We start from the raw sequence: 14,824 nt of genomic DNA, 5'->3' as shown, positions 1-14,824 counted from the left end.
AAGTTTCAATGACATATATTTCAAAGGTTATGACACAAAAACTGTGACCATTGAAAATAAGAAATATATGTATATTATAGACAAAAACCATGTGCTTGAAAAACTACCAACACTTGATTCTGGTCTGCATTATACATATATACATATGATTGAATCAAATATGGTAGTAGAAGGAAAACATTGTGATCCTGGGACATTCAGTTTATGGCATGATAGGTTGGGCCACCCAGGATTAACAATGATGCGAAGGATAATTGAGAATACACACGGGCATCCATTGAAGGACTAAAAGTTTCCTCAATCCAATAGCATAAAACCATGTGCATCTTGTTCCCTTGGAAAGTTAATTATAAAACATTCTCCAATGAAAGTTGAAAAGGAGTCACCTAGATTTCTAGAAAGAATTTAAGGTGATATATGTGGACCGATTCACCCACCATTTGGACCATTTAGATACTTTATGGTCTTAATAGATGCATCCAACAAATGGTCTCATGTTTGCCTATTATCAACTCGTAATATGGCATTTGCAAAGTTTCTTGCCCAAATTATTAAATTAAGGGCACATTTCCCTGCTTATACTATCAAAAGAGTGAGACTTGATAATGCTGGTGAATTTACTTCACAAGCATTTAATGACTATTGTATGTCTATAGGAATTGTTGTTGAGCATCCAGTTGCTCATGTACACACACAAAATGGTTTAGCTGAATCACTGATTAAACGTCTCCAGCTAATAGCTAGACCATTGATAATGAGGACCAAACTTCCTGTTTCTGTTTGAGGCCATGCAATCTTACATGTTGGATCATTGATACGCATAAGACCAAGTTCATATCATGTATATTCTCCATTACAACTTGCTTTCGGTCATGAGCCAAATATATCCCATTTGAGAATTTTTGGGTGTGCAGTATATGTCCCTATTGCACCACCTCAACGAACAAAAATGGGTCCTCAAAGAAGGTTGGGAATATATGTTGGTTATGAGTCAGTCTCTATTATAAGATATCTTGAACCATTAACAGGTGATGTTTTCACAGCACGCCTAGCAGATTGTCAATTTGATGAGGCAAATTTCCCATCATTAGGTGGAGAAAAGAAGATTCTGGAAAAGGATGTGTCATGGCATGAGCCTACTTTATCATATCTTGACCCTCACACAAAGCAATGTGACATGGAAGTTCAAAAGATAATGCATTTCCAAGAAATGGCAAATCAATTACCTGATGCATTTACTGACACAAAAAGGGTGACTAAATCATATATACCAACTGTCAATGTTCCAGCTCGAATTGACATTCCACATGGACAATCTGATGATAAAGTCACTCAAGAGTCTAAAACACGCCTGAAGCGTGGAAGGCCATTTGGTTCTAAGGATAAGAACCCACGAAAAAGAAGAGGAGCAGAAAATGCACTAGATCACGATGAAAGTGTTCCTGGAGAAACACGAATTATTCAAATTCCCCCAGGAAATGAGGATGATGCATTAAATTATGGTCAGACAAATAGAATATGTGACCGAAATGAAACTGACAATTTAGGTGCAATATTTTTTTATTCAGTTGCATGTGATATTATGAATGATGATCCCGAACCAAAATCTGTCATTGAATGTCAAAGAAGAAATGATTGGGCTAAATGGAAGGAAGCTATGCAAGTTGAATTAAATTCTCTTAACAAGAGAAAGGTTTTTGGGAACATTATCCTCACACCTGAAGTTGTGAAACCATTAGGATATAGATGGATCTTCGTACGAAAAAGAAATGAGAAAGACGAAATTGTAAGATACAAGGCAAGGCTTGTTGCTCAAGGTTTCTCTTAAAGACCTGAAATTGATTATGAAGAAACTTATTCACCGGTAATGGATGCAACCACTTTCAGATATTTAATCAGCTTGACAGTATCTAAAAATTTAGAGATGCGTCTTATGGATGTTGTTACAGCTTACTTGTATGGATCACTTGATAGTGATATCTATATGAAAATCCCTGAAGGATTTAAAATGCCTGAAGCGTTAAGTGCAAAACCCAAAGAAATGTATTCTATAAAATTACAAAGATCTTTGTATGGGTTAAAACAATCTGGGCGCATGTGGTACAATTGTTTAAGCGATTATTTGACAAGTAAAGGTTATAAAAATAACACTATTTGTCCATGTGTATTTATTAAGAAAACAACATCTGGATATGTGATCATAGCAGTCTATGTTGATGATCTAAACATCATTGGAACGAATAAAGAAATCCTTGAAGTGATTGAACTTTTAAAGAAAGAATTTGAAATGAAAGATCTTGGAAAAACCAAATATTGTCTTGGTTTACAGATTGAGCATATGCCTAACGGAATACTTATGCATCAATCAAATTACACAGAAAGAGTCTTGAAACGTTTCAATATGGACAATGCAAATCCTTTAAGCACTCCAATGGTTGTTAGATCATTAAATATTGACAAGGATCCATTTCGTCCATGCGAAGAAAATGAAGAAGTCCTTGGTTCAGAAGTACCATATCTAAATGCAATTGGAGCTCTTATGTATCTTACCAATTGTACTAGACCTGACATTTCTTTCGCTGTAAACTTGCTAGCAAGATTTAGTTCAGCCCCAACAAAAAGACATTGGAATGGAATCAAACATATTTTTCGATACCTTCGAGGAACTAGTGATTTAGGGTTATTTTACCCTAACAATTCAAAACAAGGCTTGATTGGTCATGCAGATGCAGGTTATTTGTCTGATCCTCATAAAGCTAGATCTCAAACTGGATATGTATTCATGAATGGAGGTACTGCAATTTCCTGGCGTTCTCAAAAGCAAACACTTGTTGCCACATCCTCAAATCATGCTGAAGTAATTGCACTAAATGAAGCTAGTAGAGAATGTACATGGTTAAGATCGACGACACAACTAGTTTTAACTTCATGTGGACTTGAAAATGATATATGTCCAACTTTAATTTATGAAGATAACTCAGCATGTGTCACTCAAATGAAAGAGGGATATATCAAGAGCGACAGGACAAAACATATACCTCCAAAGTTTTTTGAGTACACTCAAGAGCTTATAAAGAACCATCAAGTTGAAATCAAATATGTTCAATCCAATAACAATGCAGCAGACCTTTTTACGAAGGCACTTCCTACTGCAATCTTCAGGAAACATGTCCATGGCATCGGAATGCGACATGTGCATAGAACATAATGTGACGGATGTCTAAATAAGGGGGAGTCAACTATACACTGCACTCTTTTTCCCTTCGCTAAAGTTTTTTTCCCACTGGGTTTTCTTTAGCAAAGTTTTTAATGAGGCAGTACGTCAAAGTTGAATGCTAAAATGATGTCATCCAAGGGGGAGTGTTGTAAATAATTGGTGGATGACATAATAATTGGTGCATGACAAATTTGTCAACATTTCTAACTAGTTACAATTATATGTTAGTAAAATTTGTAGTATAAATACTCATCCATTGTAAAGAATGAAACACACCAAAAGTTATAAGAGATATAACTTTCATGTTCTCTCTAAATATTATTTCTTCTCAATTAAAGTTCTTATCAAAGTTTACTAGTTTGGTTTGATTTATAGTTACATTAATTACGCTTAATTCATAATATAATATATATATATATATATATATATATATATATATATATATATATATATATATATATCCTAAATGCCAACTTTGCATAAATTGTATATATTAATGTATGATGTCACATTTAATTTACTCGTTATAATAATAGAGTTTAACCCTTAAAATAAAAAAAATCATGCCAAAACAATGAACATTTAAAATATCGAGACTTATGGTTTAAGGTTAATAATAAAACTAATATTAATAAAATTTTACCAGATTGTTAAGACTATAGGGATCATTATTGGAAATATCAGGTTTCAATTCAAAATGAATAAAAAAAAGGTAAATCGTTGTGACAACTGACAAGGAAACTGATCTTTTTTTTTTTCAAAACCAAAAGGGCTCGTTCCGTAAATCTGAATCCTTCAAAAGTAAAAAGAAATGCACACGTTTTGACTGGTGGCTTCCATCATTTTTGTTTATTATCACAACGTTTAATTATTATTATTTTTTTTACAACCCATTCCTTTGCTACCCGCCCAAATAAAGCCCGAATCCATTTCTTCTAGAGCTCCGAGTTTTACCCAATTAATGTCGAATAAATTCGTAAAATCACCATTAAACATCTCCATTTCTTGTTTACATTTTCCCCATTAAAATTTTTAACAATAAATTTATAACCATACGAATTTCAGGTTTCATTATACCAAAATTCTACTCTTTAGATTTTTATCAAATTGCTACTGGTTGAATCAAATTTGCGACAATAGATTTAGCCAAAATGCGTTTAGCGTGCATAAAAATCTATCTAAGCAACTATATCAAGCTAAAAACGAAAATTCATACCTTAATTTCGTACACAAGTCCGAAAATACTTTATGAACTTCTTCCTTTGATTTCTTCCTTGTTTTTCAACCTTTTCTTGTAATTCTAGTGGGGTTTTCACTCTATTTCTCGTGTCTTTTATAATGTTCAAGTTTGTAACCTTTCTAGTTAACCCAAAAGTCTAAATTTATGACTCTAATCAAAATGATGGGTTTTAGAACTAAAATTTCATAATTTCTCTATTTACTCCTAATAAAATCCTTAATCATAATTATAATAATACATTTTGACCATGTATTTATATATTTATTTTAATTTGAGTTATCACACTGATTGAGATGGATGCATCATCAAGTAGTGAAGTTGCAAGACTTAAAGTTGTCATGGAAACTATCAAAGGAGAACTTAATCACAAGTTCATTTTAATGTTGTGTTTTGTTTTACTATAATAAATATTATTCAATATTAGCAATTTATTACATTTAGTTATTGAAATGATTATTTGTATCTGACATACTATATTTTATGCAATGAATTATCTTTTTTGTGTATGGTATTTTATTTTGTATTATGAGAGTTTAAATGTTTTAATTAATTTGATAATTAATAAATCTATAATATATATATATATATATATATATATATATATATATATATATATATATATATATATATATATATATATATTAAAAACATTTAAAATTATGACACGCAAAAATGTGTGCCGTCTTTCTTTTATGACAAGGGCTTTAATGATACACATTGCGTTTCGTAAATGCATGTTATAAATGTGCGTCCTAAGGTTACGACACGCAAATGTGTGTCGTCTTCCTTTATGACAGGGACTTCTTTGACACGCATTTGCATATCATTTGTCTCTTCATTAAAGGCAGTTTTTCTAGTAGTGACCCTTGCAACGTAAGGACACTTGCATCACCTAGACCATCCAATCATTATATAAGAACATCGATGCAAGTCGGTAAGGTTAGAACTTTCTCAACCCAAGCAATTTTACTATGCTCCTAATCGACATCCAACTTATGCATCGAAGAATAATATCGGGATCCGTCCATCGGTATTGTTCTCTAAACTAGCATTTTTCTACCTTTTGTAGCATGCCTTCAAGACTGTGCATTAGATGAGGACATATTCGACATGCTATCAGGCATCCGGAATGCTACGTAGTAACATCCGACTTGGGCAAAATGAAATACTTTCTTCGGATATAAGTAAAGCATGTTATATGAGGAATATTCATTAGCTAGAAAAGGTATGCCCACGAAGTGTTATTAAGCATGAACCTCTTTAAGGACAATGATGCAATTCAATGTGTTGTAGTGGGACCCACGATCTGCTTATCTAATTAATTCCATATGTAAGGTTGAGTCTAGTTGTTGTTAAGTACATTGGCCATACAATCACTTGCTTGAATACTACAGTGCCTAAAAGGAACATATGATCCTGGAATCTTCTATAGAAGAGGCAAAAGTACATTCGAGTTTGTTTATATTTTGGGGATTGGTGTTGTATCTTGGAGCTCAAAGAAACAATCGGTGGTTACTCTTTCCACCACAAAGGTAGAATATATGGCAACAACATTATATGCATGCCAACATATTTGGATCATAAGAGTATTGGAAAAACCAGGGTGTCGAAGAAAATACAGAAACATTGATTATGTTTGATAATAGCTCCACAATTTAGTTGTCAAAGAACTCAGTGATGCACGCCAAAAGCAAACATACTGATGTACGATTCCACTTTCTAAGAGACATGGTCAAATAATGGCGAAGTTGAAGTAAGTTAATGCAACACTCATAATCAAGTTGTAGATGTGTTAACAAAGCCATTAAAGCTAGAACATTTTGAGAAGTTTTGTGAAATGCTTGGAGTAACCGAAGTCGCCAATTTAAGCTTAAAGTAGACGCTTTAGGTTAAGGGAGGGAATGTTAGATACTATCTCAGTTTGAATTGGCCTTCGCTTTAGGGGTAGCCTATTTGAATATGTTATAGTCTTTAGGAGTAGCTATTCCTTAGGAAGACTTGGTTTGTTTCAGAGTAGTCTATTTCAATAACACATTCCTTCTTGTTCTTAGATTTTCACAAAAAATAACACATTCCTTCTTGAATATGTTATAGTCTTTAGGAGTAGCTATTCCTTAGGAAGACTTGGTTTGTTTCAGAGTAGTAATATTTAAACAATGTAACAAAATATAAGTATAAATACATGTAAATAAATTATCGATCATTATATATATATATATATATATATATATATATATATATATATATATATATATATATATATATATATATATATATATATATATATATATATATTAGATGAAACACATTTGATTCGGTGAACTGGTTAGCTAATAATGAAACATTTTATAACTATAATGAATATATATACATTTTTATTGTGACACAAGTATAAAATAGTTATTTAATTTTCATAAGCCTCTCAGTTCCATAGAATCTTTTAATAGAATACGTAATTAAAAGAGAACATAAAAGTAAACTAACTTACTCAAATCCTGAAACCATAAAGTTTATAAATGACCTAACTTAAATATAAATATTGACCGGGAGCGCATGTATTCGAAAAAGATGACCTCAAAAGTGTCGTTATATGATCGGCCCCGCCATCAATTTGGACGACTTGGCGATGCCAAATTTCCTTTCTTATCTTCAATCAACAATCCAATGTCTCTCCTTTTTGCATGCCCATCATTACCTTTTGTAGCTTTGTTTCTAAATTAACTGATTTATTTTTTTAAACTGTATTGTAATTTGAACTTTAATACATAACAATGGAGATTTAACAAAAAAATTGAATAAGCAATAATACTAGAATGTATCTCTTAAGTGTCAAATAATCTAACGTAAACAAAGAAGACTTATTTACATTGTTTGACAAAACGAATGAACTATCCATATAATAGTATGGGAATGTCATTTCGTTCCATCCACAATTTAATTCAAGAAAAATAATAAGGGTTTTTTTTTTTTTTTTTTTTTTTTTTTTTTTTTTGTAATATTTGTAAACTGCAAACTTTTAGTCAACTTTTTTTTTTCTATAGATCAGATCTGTAGATTAAAGCCGTTTGATCTCTTCAAAATAAACAACACCTACAACTTCTTAAACATTTCAAATTAGTCGTAGAATTATGATATTATTTTTATTATGTTTTCTATTGTAATTCAAAACTCAACTTATATATCTACATATTTGAGTAATCAACAATCTTGGAATCTAGATTTTGATTAGACCATTACAAGTTTGACAAGTAAAGCCTTGAGTTGCATATAATCGCCAATACTCATGTGAGTACAAATAGCAGTATACTTTTCTTTAGATTCATATAAAGAAATATTGCAAAAGGTGAGAATTTCGTGGACCTATCAACTATTCAAAAAACAATTCATACCCGTCGAAATTAATACCACAATGAATAATACAAAATCCCTTGATAGCATTAATAAAAATGGGAAATTACGCTTTTTATTAATTAAAACCAGGACAAATTTTGCTATAAAAATACATTAATAACATAACAGTGTTGGTTTTGGTAAATAGCCACCATAATCATCTAAAAAAGGAGCGAATAATTGAGGAAAAAGTACTTCTAACGAACTATTTTGTACTTGCTTGCACCAATAGTTGGTCAAAAGATTATAGTCAAATTGACTAAAAGTAATATTTGGAATAAGAATTATTTATGACTTTAAAAAGAGTTATTCACAAAATAGTAATACTATTTTGCAAGTTTTCTTTCCTTATTAAAAGGTGAAAATTCACGGCGTTGCACATAAATAAAAGGGAAAATGACATTTGAGGGTAATAAAGTCTTCGATAAGTACTCAGTTGGTCCCTTATCTTTTTTTTTTTGTCTTTATTATGCCATTGAACTTAATAATCCTGCTCACCGTGAAGAAGATGGCCTCTGATTCCAAACTCCGTAAGTATTTGACAGTTTATGTACATTATAATGGTTTATTCGCACCAAAACCATTAGTGTACTTGAACGCTGTTGTTGTTTCAATCTCTGATGTCGATTTTGGTGCAATGGATCTCAAAGAGTTTAAGTTGTTCGTTGCAAAGTTGATTGAAAGCAGTTGCGATAATGTATATTACTGCACTAGAAATGAACCATTGGCAGAGGGTATTAGGAGAATTGGGAATGATGCTGACTACTATGAGTTTATTGAAACGGGTTATAGTGATGAAGCTGGTCTAACAATGAATGTGTATATAGACCACGAAAATGAAGCTGTACTTGATTGGGCTGATATGGAAGTACTAGAAGATGATGAAGGGCATTATTATGAGCCAGATGTGGATGATGATAAAGATTCACAACTTTCTGATGATATTCCATATGAGCATGAAGTAGATGGTTACATTCCTTCTCTTGACAAGACTGTTGGTGATGAATTCTTACACCGGGTGTCAGGTATTTCTAAGGATAAAAATGATGAGCTTGAAACTGATGAGGTTGAAACCAACAATGGGGATGACAAACCAGTGTACCCTATCCATAATGAGAACCGGAAATGGGACAAAATGGTGCCAATTCTAGGTATGAGATTCTCTAACCCTATGGAATTGAAAAATTGTTTGACTAACTATGCAGTGAAGAATGGGTACAATCTTTATTATGAGAAAAATGATAGTCAGAGGTTATTAGTGAGATGCTGTAAAGATAACAAGAATCCCTCTTGTCCTTTTAGACCGTGGGCTTCCTGGATGAGTAGTGAAAGGTCTTTCCAGATTAAGTCCTTAGTTGATGACCATAACTGTTCAAGAGTCTTCAAACTTGGTTCCATTGTAACATATAAATGGATTGGAAAGCATTTTAAGAATCCGCTTTTGAAGAACCCCAAAATGAGCATAAGGAAAATGAAAGCCAAAGTGAGTACAAAGTTTAACTTGATTGTTAGTGTGACTCAGTGTAGAAATGCTAGGAGATATGCTTTGGATGAGATAGAGGGTAGTTTGATAGAACATTATGGTAAAGTATGGAGTTATGGTGAAGAGATAATGAGGAAAAATCCTGGTTCAACAGTAAAGATAGATGTGAATGTCATGCCTGATTCCACCACTTACTTTTCTAAAATGTATGTTTGTTTTAAGGGTGTGAAGGATGGTTGGATTGCAGCATGTAGGAGGGTAATAGGGGTAGATGGTTGTTTTTTAAAGGGTATATGTAGAGGCCAACTGTTAACAGCTATGGGAAGGGATGGAAACAACCACATCTTCCCTATTGCATGGGCTGTGGTGGCAGTAGAAAATAAGGAAACATGGAAGTGGTTTCTTGACCTCCTACTGGATGACATTGAAATGGGAATTGGTCATGGATTGACCCTCATATCAGACCAACACAAGGTATATTTTCTTTTAAGTTTTGTTTGAGTTCAATGTTTTTTGTCATGTCATCCATTCCTTGTTTCTTTCAGGGATTGGTAGAGGCTGTCAAAGAAAGAGTTCCAGCAGCAGAGCATAGACAATGTGCTAGGCACATCTATGCTAACTTCAAGAAAAGATTCAAAGGTGAACAATACAGGAAGTTGTTTTGGGCAGCTGCTGCTAGTACTACTCAACCTAAATTTGAGGCAGAAATGAATTCCATAAAAAAAATTGACCCTTTAGCTTATGAACACCTCATGGAAAGGGACCCTAAAAGTTGGTGCAGGGCATTCTTTGAAGTGGACAGGGCTTGTGATGCTTATGAGAATGACATATCAGAAAGTTTCAACTCTGTTATTGATCTTGCTAGGAAGAGACCACTCATCACCATGTTGGAAGAGATTCGGATTTATGCAATGGAGAGGATGTATAGAATGCTGCTAGAGGGACAAAGTTGGGGTAATTTAAAAATATGCCCATTTATAAGATTAAAGATATCAAAGTTAAAGAAACAGCAAAGGTATGATATAACTTGTATTTCATAAGTATTATTATGTCATCTAGTAGATTAATAGAACTTGTTATTTTTGTGGACAAATTTTGGGGAGTTATACCTTCTGGGGTACAAAAATATGAGGTTAGGATTGGAAATGATGGATATGCTGTGGACCTTACCAACAACACATGTGGATGTAGATCTTGGCAAGTATCAGGTATCCCATGTGTGCATGCAGTGGCAGCCATTTCATACCTCAACAGGAATGCAGAGGATTATGTTGCACCATGGTTCCATACAGCCATGTTCTTGACTTGTTACAACCATACCATTAATCCACTTAAAGGTAGTTCCATGTGGCCTGAAGCTCCCTACATGAAGCCATTGCCTCCTCAAAAAAGAAGGTTACCAGGAAGGCCAACCCTTAAAAGGAAAATGGATCAATCTGAGAGGGAAAGCAAGGGGAAAACAAGGCATACTATCTCAAAAGCAGGTCCAGTTAATAGATGCACTATTTGTAGAGAAAGGGGCCACAATAGATCAACATGTCCTACTAGACCAGCAGATGTAGCATCCACTTCAAGGCCAAAAAACAAGAAACCTAAAAAATGTAAAAAAGAAAAAGGTATGCTATTAAAATTAAAACAATATAATTAAATTGCAACAGCCAATTCATTAACTACATCTTTGTATAGCAGGTAAAGTGGAACCAGTTCAAGTGGATCCAGTTCAAGTAGATCCAGCTCAAGTGGATCCAGTTGAAGTAAATCCAGCTCCACATGTTGAACCAGTTGATGATCCAGCTCCACATGTTGAACCAGTTCAAGTAGATGATCCTGTTAATGATGTCCCTGCTCAACCAGTTGCAACTAGGCAGAGGATACGAAAATACTCAGAAAGAATTACCAAGATAGGGTTGAGGAGGAAGGTTTTGAAGAAAGAAGGAAACACTGATCACCACCCAATGGTGTTGGAATGATTTTATGTTTAAATATTTTTGGAAAGACAAACTTTTAGTCTCTTAATTATGTAATTGGTAAAACTTTAAGAATCATGGCACATGGCACATCTTTTGACATATTAGGACAACTGTGGGCACAACTTTTGTAATGGTGCACATGTTGATGGAATATTACAACTTTGTCTTTTATCTATATGCTTTGTTGTTTGTTTATTTGCATATACATTGTTTAATCTTATATTATCTATCATTAATTAAGAAATGTTTAATATTATATTATCTATCATTACTGCCAAATTTAATCTGGACCATTTTACCCCTGGATCACATCAAGACATTAACAATTATCATTAATCAAAAAGATTTTGTCTTAATACATTAAGAAATGTTTGATGTATCCAATGTGGTTAATGTGGACCATTTTACCCTTGGATCACATCAAGAGATTAACAATTGATTACTGCCAAATTTAATCTGGACCATTTTACCCCTGCATCATGTCCAATTCACTAACCTGTTAAACACATTAATACTTCTTTGAAACCACTCAAAACATCAAACTATCATTAATCAAAAAGATTTTGTCTTAATACATCAAACAAATTACAACATTAAGGGTTACATTTAGTCTTTGAATACAGCTAAACTAACTACTTCTTAAACACAAATAACATAAACAACACAATCATCACAATTTTATGAGTAAATAGCTTCCATTTGAGTTTTTCAAACTCTTGTCTAACAACCAAATTTTCTTGTTCCATCTTCATCTTACATATGCTGATCTCGTTTTCCAATATAGAAACTTTGAGGGTTAAATTGCACAGCTCTTTTTTGTCCTTCCCAGAACTGACTTCATTTTTAGGGGTTTCAGGCTCCAACCATTCCTAGAACTTGCATTTTGGTCCTTCATTCTTGAAAAAAGTAACAAATTGGTTAAAGAAAGAAGATTAAACGAAAAGTAAAAAACATTTGTTTTACCATGGAGTTAGGGCACAATCTGAATTTTTTTCCTGGATTGTCTTTAGTTCGTGAAGTTCGTACACGAGATGGTAACCCACAGTAACAAGGATTTTCAGGTTGAAATTCAGCATTTCGTTTGGAAGAAATAGAAGAAGAGGAAGAAGCATCCATGTCGATCTAGGGCAAGAATGATGGAGTACTGCAGCTTTGCAATAAATAAGCCCAATTTATGCCACATAATGCCATGTAATATCCACATAAGCAGTAACCTACAACAACCGGTATCGAGGGTTTTGGTGAGCAGGATTATTAAGTTGAATGGTATAATAAAGACAAAAAAAAGATAAGGGACCAAATGAGTACTTATCGAAGACTTTATTACCCTCAAATGTCATTTTCCCTAAATAAAACTATATTGTTAAAATCATAAAAAAGATATAGTGCTGATTAGAATAATATAATTATATTATTGATACATATATTGTATTAGAAATATGTATATCGTTGTTATTAATTAAGAGTTATAAAAATCATTTTATGAACTTGTTTCTTATTAACAATAATTATCGTTTATATGTTATTAATGTCATCCATAACTTCCTAGCAAATATTTTGATTATTTTGGATGTTAGTTTTGTTGATAAATTATAAAACAACAACAAAAGATAAGTTTCAAGTGAAAAAAATTAAGAAACAATGTTAAAATGATAAACAAAAGAATAAAAATTAATAATAAAAATAACATAGGTTTCAATTAGAAATTAAAGAATTATGAAATAATATTAAAACGACAAACAAAAGCATAAACTCTAATAATAAAAAACAATTTGAAAAAAAATAAAAGAAGTTTAACATAAAGAAAGAAATAGAACCAAGTACTAAATTATAATCTATCTGATGAAAATGTCTATCAAACAACAATATTATTGCTCATGTTTTATTCCATGAAGTAGAACTTTATTTTCTTCTTAACTCTTTTTTTCTCAATGTTATTCTTGAAATCCTAACAACTAATATTCATGAACTATATATATACACTAAATCAACCAAATAATATATCATAAGTTATAAAAACTCTCAAGTTATAATAGTTAATTAGTTGAAAGCTAAAACATTTTAGTATTAAAATAATATTTAATACGATTATAAAAAATCTTTTGATATATAATACTTAGATGATAGATTGAAAAGTTGTAATAAACTACCATAAGTCATGATATAATATCAAACTTTATCATAATATTTATTACTTATGATTACAATCATTATTAAAAAAAACAATTGAATGGTCATTGGAGTTTCAGATGCTTGATGTTCAAGTATTTTGGCATCTATTATAGTAGATATATAGATATAGATAATCATAGATTTTTAAACTTATTTAAATAATAAACAACCCCATGAAAAACCTCACAAACTTGTGCACATATAAATTCTGACATAAAGGCATTTCGATAAACTTTTATGGTTATAATTTTCTCTTTACAAGCCATATTAATAAAACAATCATCGACCCTACCAATCAAGGCTCGATACCTGTTCACGAGCAATTATTTTCGTTGTGCCCTGTGAGTATTGATGTTTTGTTGTGTAATGTCCCAAATTCCAAACTAAAATTTTTATTTTTAATATAGAGTAAACAACCATTTTTATTAAAGTTGCATTCAAGTCAAATCACTTGTTCATAAACCATAATTCAAAAATTAGAGTTATAAGGAAGATAATGCAGAATCTCGAATCATAAAACTGTTGATGTGTGTGTACACTCCCGCCTTTGCAATCTGATAAGTACCTGAAAAACATTCAATCCACAACTGTAAGCACAAAGTTTAGTGTGTTCCCCAAAATATCACATACAAAACAACATAAATAAACAACCATGGGTTATTAGCAACCCCTGGGGACTATCAGCAGTACCAATGGACTAGCAGTATGTCCTGTGGGCTAACTATTGGATTAAGGTGTCTAAGTCAATAACTAAATTGATATATTCTTGTAATTAGAAGCAAAGTCCTTTTTGGGTTGCCCTCAAGACCAGAAATAGTTTGAAATGATATTAGGAGAAAGAAGTATAATTTATTAGATTATTATATGATTAATAAACTAATTGGAAATTATGGGAAAATGATTTATTAATATAGTATGTGATTAATATATTAATTAGAAATAGAGATTTGGTTTTTTAACTATGTGGTTAATAGATTAATATGAGATCAATGTTAAATAATTGATTTATTAATTTATATGATTAATAACTTAATGTGAAATCAATTAGAAATGATTAATTATTAATCAGAATTAATTTGGAATTAATTTGGGATTAATTGGACTTAATTAAAGGTGTAAATGGTGAATTGTAATTGTTCAATAGTTGAACAAAAGAAGAAATTCTAGAACCCTTCATGGTATGGACAGTTTTAGAGGGTTTCTTAGGGTTTTCTGGAAGCCTCCTGGTTGCATAAAAGAAAAGGATTTGAATTATGATTAAATTTATTATTTAATCAATTCAAATCTTGCTTTACTTGCAAGTTACCTAAACTATAAATAGGACCCTTGGCTTGTAATTTTCATTCACAACA

Source organism: Lactuca virosa, chromosome 8, assembly GCF_052849685.1.
Source record: "Lactuca virosa cultivar CGN04683 chromosome 8, Lactuca_virosa_CGN04683_v6, whole genome shotgun sequence".
In the NCBI taxonomy this organism is placed as follows: Eukaryota; Viridiplantae; Streptophyta; class Magnoliopsida; order Asterales; family Asteraceae; genus Lactuca; species Lactuca virosa.
The sequence above is the reverse complement of the archived record's forward strand: the minus strand, read 5'-3'. Positions refer to the sequence as shown.